Raw genomic sequence first — 9,776 nt, forward strand, 5'->3', positions numbered from 1 at the left:
CTCAGCAATTTTCTACTCACAGTGGCATGTATTATTTCAATGTATTGTTGTTGTTTAGTTGTTAAGTCCTGTCCGACTCTTCGTGACCCCATGGACCAGAGCACGCCCGGCCCTCCTGTCTTCCACTGCCTCCCAGAGTTGGGTCAAATTCATGTTGGTGGCTTCGGTGTCACTGTCGAACCATCTTGTCCTCTGTCGTCCCCTTCTCCTCTTGCCCTTTCAAAAAAAATTAAAATAAAAAAAATAACCCTCTTTTGCCACTCTAAAAATGAGTGGGTTTTTTTGGAGTAGAAAATATCTCTTTAGCTCCATGTGCGCCTCGGTTGCTTCAAAATCCCCTGGTGTGGGAAGTTTTCAATTTCACCTGTCCTTGTGTTTTCTTCTTCATCATTTTTATTTGGTTTTATAAATCTTTTTTTCCCTCAGCCACTGGATAGCTCAGTGTTTCAGGTCTCTGGCTACAGAGCCAGACGTTGGGGGTTCAGTTCCCCTCCTGGGCCTCCGAGGAGAGAAGAGCCGGCCTGGGTGGCCTTGGGCCAGCTGCCCCGTTGTCCCAGGGCTCCCCCGGAAGAATACAAGGGGAAACCACTTCCGAGTCGGGTCTACCTGGAAAACCCTGGAAACGGTCGACCAAAGTCAGAATCGACTTAAAGGCACACAATACCTACTAGAGCAGTGGTCCCCAACCTTTGGCCTCCAGATATTCTTGGACTGCAACTCCCAGAAGCCTTCACCACCACTTCTGCTGCCCAGGATTTCTGGGACTTGAAGTCCAATAACATCTGGAGGCCCAAGGTTGGGGACCACTGTACTAGAGAATGGGAGGAGAGGCAGTTCCAACATCAGTGAACATCCAGAGCAGATTTTGCTCCGCTATTCCTAAGTTAAGATGCAAGCTTTTAGACTTGTCAACGGTTTTTGGGCAAATCCTGTGAACATATATCATTTTGGTTGTTCTGGGTTTTTTGGGGTCTTCGGCCGTGTTCTGAAGGTTTTTCTTCCTAAAGTTTTGCCAGTCTCTGTGGCCAGCATCTTCAGAGGACAGCAACCTGTCCTGTGAACATGCCGGCCACAGAGACTGGAAAAACGTTAGGAAGAAAAACCTTCAGAACACGGCCGAAGACCCCAAAAAACCCAGAACAACCATTAGATCCCAGCCGTGAAAGCCTTCGCGAATATATATATAATTTTGTTAAAGAATTGGCCAGGTGCATCTTGCCCCGTTCTAATCCGAGCCCTCGTTTTCCATGGGGGGGGAAACGAGGCAGCAACCAGTATGCAGAATGCTTTTGCAGAGGATGATGGGAGAAATGGGCGGGGATATGCAAAGAGCTGTCCAATGACTGTCTGGAGGATCCAACTCTCCCTCAAGAAATGGACCAGATCTGAAGAATCTACGGAATTTCTCGCCAGTTTTCCTCTCAGGCCTTTGCTTTCCCTCCCGACAGAAAGTATGCCCTTTCCGGAGCAGGCAGCGTGGGATCCGAGAGAGGGCGGTTGGCGAGGGGGCGCTGGGCGGTTCGGCCCCTTGCCTCGCTCTTCGGCCCCTGGGAGGATGCTGGTCCCGGAAATCTGGTGTTTTTTTGGAAGTGTAGGTATCGCTTCTCGGCCTTTTGGCTAAGATCAAGTGTAGTATCTGTTCTTATCAGTTTAATATCTGATATGTCCTCTATTTGAGGACTACATATTAAATGGATTTTTAGAGCTGGGAGATGGAAGAGGGGCTTGCTCCAGCCACTCCAAGCATCAACCTGGTATTGCAGTGCCTCCAGGAATGGTGTCCCTTCCCCTCTTGGGGGGGGGGAGAAATACTCAAGGTTCAAAGACAGAGAAAAAATATCTTGGCAACCACAAAGCAAAGACATTCTGAGGTAATTCCTCTCTGGTGTCCCCAGTGCTTGCATCTGTCGTGTAGAGTGTGCTACGTAGTGAAGCTGGTCTTCAAGTTTGAGGGGTCTTCCCTTTTGAACATGAGTGTAGCCATGGCTCTTTTCCAAAAAGCACATGTGGGAATGTTCTGGAGAAGCGGCTCCACCCTGGCCAGGTTAAATCCTATGAGGCTAACAGGGCATCCTTGTTTAACTCCCGTCCTCACACAGACTTTTTCAGTTTCAGAGTCCAGAGGTGTAAGGAACTGATTAACATGACCTGAGGGCCGGCATTTGAGTAGAGATAAGAACCTTGGATCACCCAGCATTCTACCTGTTGAGATTTCAAAGGCACTTTGAACTAACAGACCACAGGATGGAGTCTGAAAACATCTGGTCCAAGTGTTAGGAACCAATTGTTTGGAAAGTCTTTGAAAAATCCCAAGGATTCCTACTAGAATCGACACTGTACTCCCAAGCTTCAGTTTTGGTATGGCTGAGATAATGGATATGTCTGATGAATAAAAGGCCTTTTGGCATGCATTTTTATGGGATGGCAAAACTAAAGCACACAAGCCTCGTGGCGCAGTGGTTAAAACGCTGTACTGCAGCTAAAACTGTGCTCACGACCTGGGGTTCAAATCCCAGGTTGCCGGCTCAATGTTGACTCAGCCTTCCATCCTTCCGAGGTCGGTAAAATGAGTACCCAGCTTGCTGGGGGGGGGCAATGTGTAGCCTGTATAATTAAAAATTGTAAACCTCCCAGAGAGTGCTTGTAGCGCTATGGGGCGGTATATAAGTCCAATCAATCAATCAATCAATCAATCAATCAATCAATCAATCAATCAATCAATCAATCAATCAATCAATCAATCAATAAATAAATAAATAAATAAATAAATAAATAAATAAATAGTACTTTCAAAATAACATGATAAGAGATGCTTTGCTAACTATATGGGGAAAAGTAAAAACCAGAATCTGTAGGAAAATACCAAGATGGCTCTCTCCGATAGAAGCATTTATTTATCCATATCTTATCAACTTTGAAAAAACAGTGACATATAATGAAATATTAAGCCCAGAAAGAAATCTCAAAACCAAGGAAGAACTAGCAAGCCAAAGACTGATACCATCATTGTTACCTTTATTGCTAATTCAATCAATATATAAAGAGGAATCTAGAACACAACCACAGTTTGATAAAATAGTACTCTCTACCGAAGATAAGCTAATTAAGAATATCTATAAATTCCTCTTAGAGGTGAAAATGGAAGATGAACAAGTGAAGGAAACAATGATACATTGGGCTAAAAACTTTGGTCACGCAATTCACCTAGAATAGTGGCAAAGCTTATGGAGTGATACAGTAATTGTAAATTAACCTTAGCAACTGCATATAAAGAAATTTTATACAAAATGTTTTACAGATAGCATTTAGCACTGACTAGAATAGCAAATATGTTCCCAAATGTTTCCAGTAAGTGTTAGACATGAGGGAAGATACTATTATATACGGTGGACCTTTGAAAAAGCAAAAAAAAAAAAAAAAAAAAAAAAAAGGTTAAAATACACTCTTGGATTAAAAAAATAGCAAACTGAATATAGAACTTAAACCAGAGTTGTCTTTATTGGGTATTATGCCAGAGAATATTAACAAACAAGACAGCTATATTATATTATGTATATTGACGGTGGCTAGAATAGTATGGGTTCAATACTGGAAAAATGAGAAATCTCCGTTAGAAGAAATAATTATACAAAAAATCTTAGATTGTGCAGAAATGGCTAGACTGACAATGACAATTAAATGGAAAGAGGATTTGGAATATCATCAAAACTGGAATAAAACGTATGAGTGGCTAGAGCCAAGAAATAAGTTGTAGAGACAAATGAGATATGATATGATATCAACAATTTAATGTACTGTATATCTAGTGAACATGACGAATGACAATGGAAATATGTTTTTATGTGTTATAAAAAATAAATATTAAAAAAAGGATCAGGTTATTCAAAAAGATGCAAAAAAAGAAAGAAAAATCACAAGGATTTTTTTGCCTTTATATTTCATCTCTTTAAGTTGAAGTCCGTTACCCCACTTCTAAGGCCCAAATATTAGCTTCACAGAAGGTCTGTCATTCTTGCCCTTTGTTTCTGTCCCATGGATCAATTTGGCCTTGATCTATAGGTTATTTCTTAAATATAATAAGTCTCTGCTTATTTTATTCCCTCAGGCAAGAATGCAAAATTTCAAAACTTTTTCGTTCTGCTGGGTGTGATAATGAGAAATTTTGAACATTTTTCATGTTTCTTTCTTTTTTCTTTTGTAAAAGTTTGCTAAGCATATAAATTGTTTTGGTGAATTTTTTTTTAATTTTTTTAGTCAAATTCTGAATGGAAAAGGTATTGTGCTTTCTTTTTTGTGTAGCTACCAGTTTTTTTTATTCCATGTGGTATAACTTGCCGATATCCAATAATTTTAATTTCTTGTACTTTGTCTTTGTCTCTGGTTCTAAACAGTGGATGGTTTTCAGTTGAGCAATGTATTTAATTATTTCATGTTGTTTGAATTTTTTAATGCTGTCGCTATACAAATAACCTTGTCTAGCTTGCTTGCTTTTTATCCACAAAGATGTGTATTTTTGCTGCTGATGGGGAAAATTCTGATTTTCCTGGTCTGATTCCTGGTCACAAAACCTCACAGCCTCCATACTGTACAGAGAGGTGTTTAGTCATACTAGACACATGGCTGTTTGTAGGATGAACTCAGGAAACAAGGAAATAATAATTCCTGTCCCCCTGTTCTTTTGAAACGTAGCATCTTAAATTACTTGCTTTAATCTGCATCCTAATTAGAGATTATTTGTTTAAAGAGGTCTCCATGGTGGTACAGTATTAGTGTTCATCTTTCTGAGTTAACATTTCAAGGCACACTATTTATATAAGTGTGTCTATAAATGCCAGTTTGGGATTAATTACTGAGCTATCTAGCAGTTCGCTTTTGTTGTGAAAACTACCTATGCATCTATCTAGGTAAAGGTTCCCCTTGACAATTTTTGTCCAGTCGTGTCCGACTCTAGGGGGCGGTGCTCATCCCCGTTTCCAAGCCATAGAACCAGCATTTGTCCGAAGACAATCTTCCGTGGTCACATGGCCAGTGCGACTTAGACACGGAACACACCAAGGTGGTCCCTATTGATCTACTTGCGTTTGCATGCTTTGAACCGCTAGGTTGGCGGGAGCTGGGACAAAGTGGCGGGAGCTCACTCCGTCGCGTGGATTCGATCTTACAACTGCTTGGTCTTCTGACCCTGCAGCACACGAAGGCTTCTGCGATTTAGCCCACAGCGCCACCACGTCCCCAAATATGCATCTATCTATAAACATGTTAAATATGTCTGAGTATACAGTAGTTATAGCAAGTAATTATTGCCAGTCGATTATGTCCCAAACGCATAATCAGGTAAATAAAATCTGAAATGCCATGGTTAGAATATTTCTCCTGGAGTGGAAAGCTCTTTTTCAATTCTGACGTTCCCCAAAAGCTATTGTGTGTCCTTGGGTCAGTCATTATCTCTTAACCCATTCTACTGGGCAAGGCTGTTGAGCTGCTTGGTGAGAAATCTGGGATTTTTAGGTTTTGACTAAAGCCAGCCCTCTTTTGAGCCCTGACACCTAAACCTGAGGGGCTTCTTAGCTTCCTGTTTCTCTTGCTAAGGCCCATTCTTGCTACGCCTAAGAATAGCTCCAAGTGTAACAGGAGGAGTGTTGTGAGAGAACCAAGCTAAAATCTCTCTGGGATTTACCCTAAATGTTCATTGTACCTTGCATAGAATAGGATCCGAAGCAGCGTTTTCCTGCCTCCTAGAAAATTCAGGGCCGGGTAGGTGGGGCTCGTCAACCTTGGAAGGCAGCCCATCTAGAAGAAGAAAAACTTAGATTTCAAACCTCCACTGCTCTTAAATTGTGCAGAGATGGCTAGAATGACAATGTGGAGGTTCACAGGCTCTCCAGTGCCTGAACAACAAGACTTTTCCTACTCAACACAACCGCAGTAAAACAACGGCTGAAACTCCTGCTGCTTAGCAAATGGAGTCACAACTAGAGGAGGCTTGTTTGAATCATTGCAACTGACAGAGGAGGGGCCTCACCCAATCCCCACAAGAGTCAGTAGGCCTACTCTAGGGTGACTTGCTACGCTATGCAACAGGATTTCAATTAATTCAGAGCCATCCTTCCAGCAGGATCAGATTTGAGAAGCGGGAGGACTTTTTCAAGCAAGTTTCAAACCACGCAGGGAGGTTGTTGTTTGTTCGTTTTTTCGCCGCTTTGTGTGAAGCGCCCAGGAAACAGGGTAGAAATTGGGGTGGATGGGATGAAAGGCCCCCTGCATTCACGGTCAGTTTAGAAAAGCACCCCAGGAGCCGGCTGAAAGGGGTCGGGAGCAGAAAAGGAGGGGAGGAGGCAGTGCAAGAAGCGAAGACAGGGCTGACCCCCAAAGGGAGTGTGTCCCTGTTCCCATAGGCAGGGAGAGAGTGGTCACGTATCTTAAGATGGTATGTAACATGAGGGGTATTTGCACCCCTAGTTGAGAAAGAGTTGCTTCTGGGGGTGAGAAAGCAGGTTGGTTTGAACCAATTGACTGGATATACCAGATGGAGGGCTACACAGAGGTGGGAAAAGCTGCTCTTTCTACAACTGTTTTGGGGCTGCAGCTCCTGGGGTTGTGCCTGGGGGAATTCTTGCAAATTGCAGACCAAAAAAAATCAAAATGCCCCCTTCTTGGTTGAATCCATGACGTTTTCCCTCAAATGTCCAAATATTCTCAAGGGAGGGAGCCCGCCCCCCCCCACTCAATAAAGTGCGCTGCTTAAAACACTCTCTGGACAGTTTCCAGTTTTAAGTATGCAGGCTACACATTGCCCAAATTTAATTATGCCGGCTGCAGGGTGACCTGGTTACTAGATTGACCGCCCTTGGAAAGATGGGAGTCTTAATCAACCTTGAGCTGGCTACCTGAATCCATCAGGAGCAAACTCAGAAGCAGAAGCTTGAACTGCAGTTTACCCACGACGCCACGGGGCTCCAAATACAAGGTAATAGGCTGGTTACTTTGAAACACGGATCGTGTCCAGGCTCAGCTAACCTAATTCAAATGAAGAAGAATGATTGATTAACTAAACATTTGATTGGTTTCTGGGAGTCTGCACAGAAGGAAAAGCCTGAGTCCAGCCATTTCTGTGCACCATCAAAAAGAGGGCTGCTGGACTGGAAAAGCTAGAAAAAGGAGAATGGAAAAAAAAAAACAGGGATTGGAAAGGTTGTTTTAGAAGGTGCATTGAATTTCCATTGTTTTGTTTTTTTGTAGGAAAATATTGACATTTACTGGCTGCATATGATGCCTTTGGGAGGCTGGGATGGGAGGGACTTTGGACTTGAATGTCAATCACACAGCAGCAGCCAATTGCTTCCCTCTCTACCTCAGATTCCTCTTCCCGCCTTTTTTACACGGTCAGGATTCTGTGTCAGTTAGAGTCAGGTTAGCGAGGTTTTGTGGGTGTCAAGAGTCTGAGTTATGGAGTCAGGAAATAATGAAGTTAAGACCTTAAACTACTGTATATAACAAGTAAATAAGTGTTGTTATCTGATATATATGAAAATTTTGTTGGAACATCTACCTTCCTATTACACCGTTAAGAGATTTGGATGGGAGGAACTTTTGAGGGAATGGCAATCAGAATAGCCAATTGTTTCCCTCTCGACTTCAGATTCCCTTTCCTGCCTTTTTATTTTTACCTCAATCAAGGTTCTGTGTCAGAATGAGTCTATTAATTAACAAGGCTCTGAGTCTGTTAGTGTTTAGCAATGTCTGTGTTAGAGACAGTTTAATAATGGGAGTGTTCAGTGAGTTGGAGCATGAATGTGTATATAACCAGTCAGTTAAGCTAAGAAAATAATTTAAGCTCAGCCAGTTAAGCTAATGAACCAGGTAACCAATGTTTTAGCCAAGTTTCTGTTTGTATTCTGATATGAAGATTTTTTAAAAGTCTTTAAGGTTTTTTTGAGAGAAAATTTTATTCTTTCTTAGTTGAAGTAACGTGAGGTATATCTAACTACTGTAAACTGATTTTATTTGAGGGAGCCTTGTAATATACTAAGTTGCTCTGTAGATCTCTGTATGGACTTTCTCTCCACTGTGTAACTGAATCTTTTTTCAGCCAACATTTTACCACATATTCTGCTCAACAGATTTGTGAGTAAAATAGAAACATTTTAAATTATTTCTTAACACCAGAGTTTCTGACTGAATCTAATCATGCTACAATGCCAATTGGGGTAAATCTAAACTAATAAAGGATGGTAAATTGAGTGTTACCTGTAATTATATAATAATCTGCTCTGTCTGGATTTTTTCTTTGCTGTACAGCTGGAGATATTAAGCCAGCAATTTTCACACTATGCCAATAGAAAAAGGCAGCAGAGAGGAAACGGGGAATGCAAGCTATTTTAATAATTGGAAAATCAGAATCCACCCACATTTTTCCTTGGACAACCTGAGAGAAGCCAGAAACCTTTAGGACTGACTGCCCATGTCAGCTCCTGCATTATAAGGACCACCTTTAGGATAGACAAATATAAGGTGGCCCTTATGAGATATATATATATCTCATAACGGCCACCTGATGAGATATATATATAATTTTTCTATCCTATATATATATAATTCTCTCTCTCTCTCTCTCTCTCTCTCTCTCTCTCTCTCTCTCTCTCTCACACACACACACACACACACACACACACACACACACACACACACACACACACACACACACACACACACACACACACACACACACACACACACACACACAGAGGAGCTGACATTGGAAGTCTGTCCAAAAGGTTGTTCTCTAAATACCTAGCACTTTGGGAGAAATTATACTTTAGGCCAGGGTGCAAGATAGAGCATGTTTTGCGAGCCATTTTCTAAGGTAGAGTTGGCTGCCTTGGATTCCTGGGCATAAAGAAAGTCCAAAGAGAGCCCTAATAGATGCACTTTGGCTGGAAAAGCTTTAGGCCATGAGCTGTTATGGATCTCTTTCTGTAGAAGGTTAAGATATCCCAGGGAGGGATCAGCATGTATTTTACCTTGTTCCAATGTCTAAAAGCAAAGAGCCAAGCACTGCATACTAGTGATGTTAGACCCGTCTCTAATCGTAAGGCAGCTGCAGGGACGCATCTTGGCATTCCCAAAATGGATCTTAGAAAAATTGAAAGAACACTATTGTTGTTGTTGTTGTTGTTGTCTAGTCGTTTAGTCGTGTCTGACTCTTCGTGACTCCATGGACCAGAGCACGCCAGGCCCTCCTGTCTTCCACTGCCTCCCAGAGTTTGGTCAAATTCATATTGGTAGCTTGGATGACACTGTCCAACCATCTCATCCTCTGTCATCCCCTTCTCTTCTTGCTTTCACAATTTCCCAACATCAGGGTCTTTTCCAGGGAATCTTCGCTTCTCATGAGATGGCCAAAGTATTGGAGTCTCAGCTTTAGGATCTGTCTTTCCAGTGAGCACTCAGGGTTGATTTCCTTTAGAATGGATAGGTTTGTTCTCCTTGCAGTCCAGGGGATTCTCAAGAGCCTCCTCCAGCACCACAGTTCAAAAGTATCAATTCTTCGGGGGTCAGCTTTCTTTATGGTCCAGCTCTCACTTCCATACTTCACTATTGGAAAAACCATAGCTTTGACTATGCGGACTGTGGTTGGCAAAGTGATGTCTCTGCTTTTTAAGATGCTGTCGATTTTTTGTCATCACTTTCCTCCCAAGAAGCAGGCGTCTTTTAATTTTGTGGCTGCTCTCACCATCTGCAGTCATCATGGAGCCCAAGGAAGTGAAATCTGTATC

At 42.1% G+C, this 9,776-nt stretch overlaps 1 non-coding gene across 1 annotated transcript; it reads left to right on the forward strand.

Moving 5' to 3' along the window:
* Window positions 1-1,597: 1,597 nt before the first annotated feature.
* On the forward strand, window positions 1,598-1,788 carry LOC140705240 (U2 spliceosomal RNA). Its single transcript, XR_012084687.2, has one exon. It is a non-coding gene; the product is annotated as a U2 spliceosomal RNA (small nuclear RNA).
* Window positions 1,789-9,776: the final 7,988 nt, after the last annotated feature.

The sequence above is a fragment of the Pogona vitticeps genome, chromosome 2, assembly GCF_051106095.1.
Source record: "Pogona vitticeps strain Pit_001003342236 chromosome 2, PviZW2.1, whole genome shotgun sequence".
Lineage (NCBI taxonomy): Eukaryota > Metazoa > Chordata > Lepidosauria > Squamata > Agamidae > Pogona > Pogona vitticeps.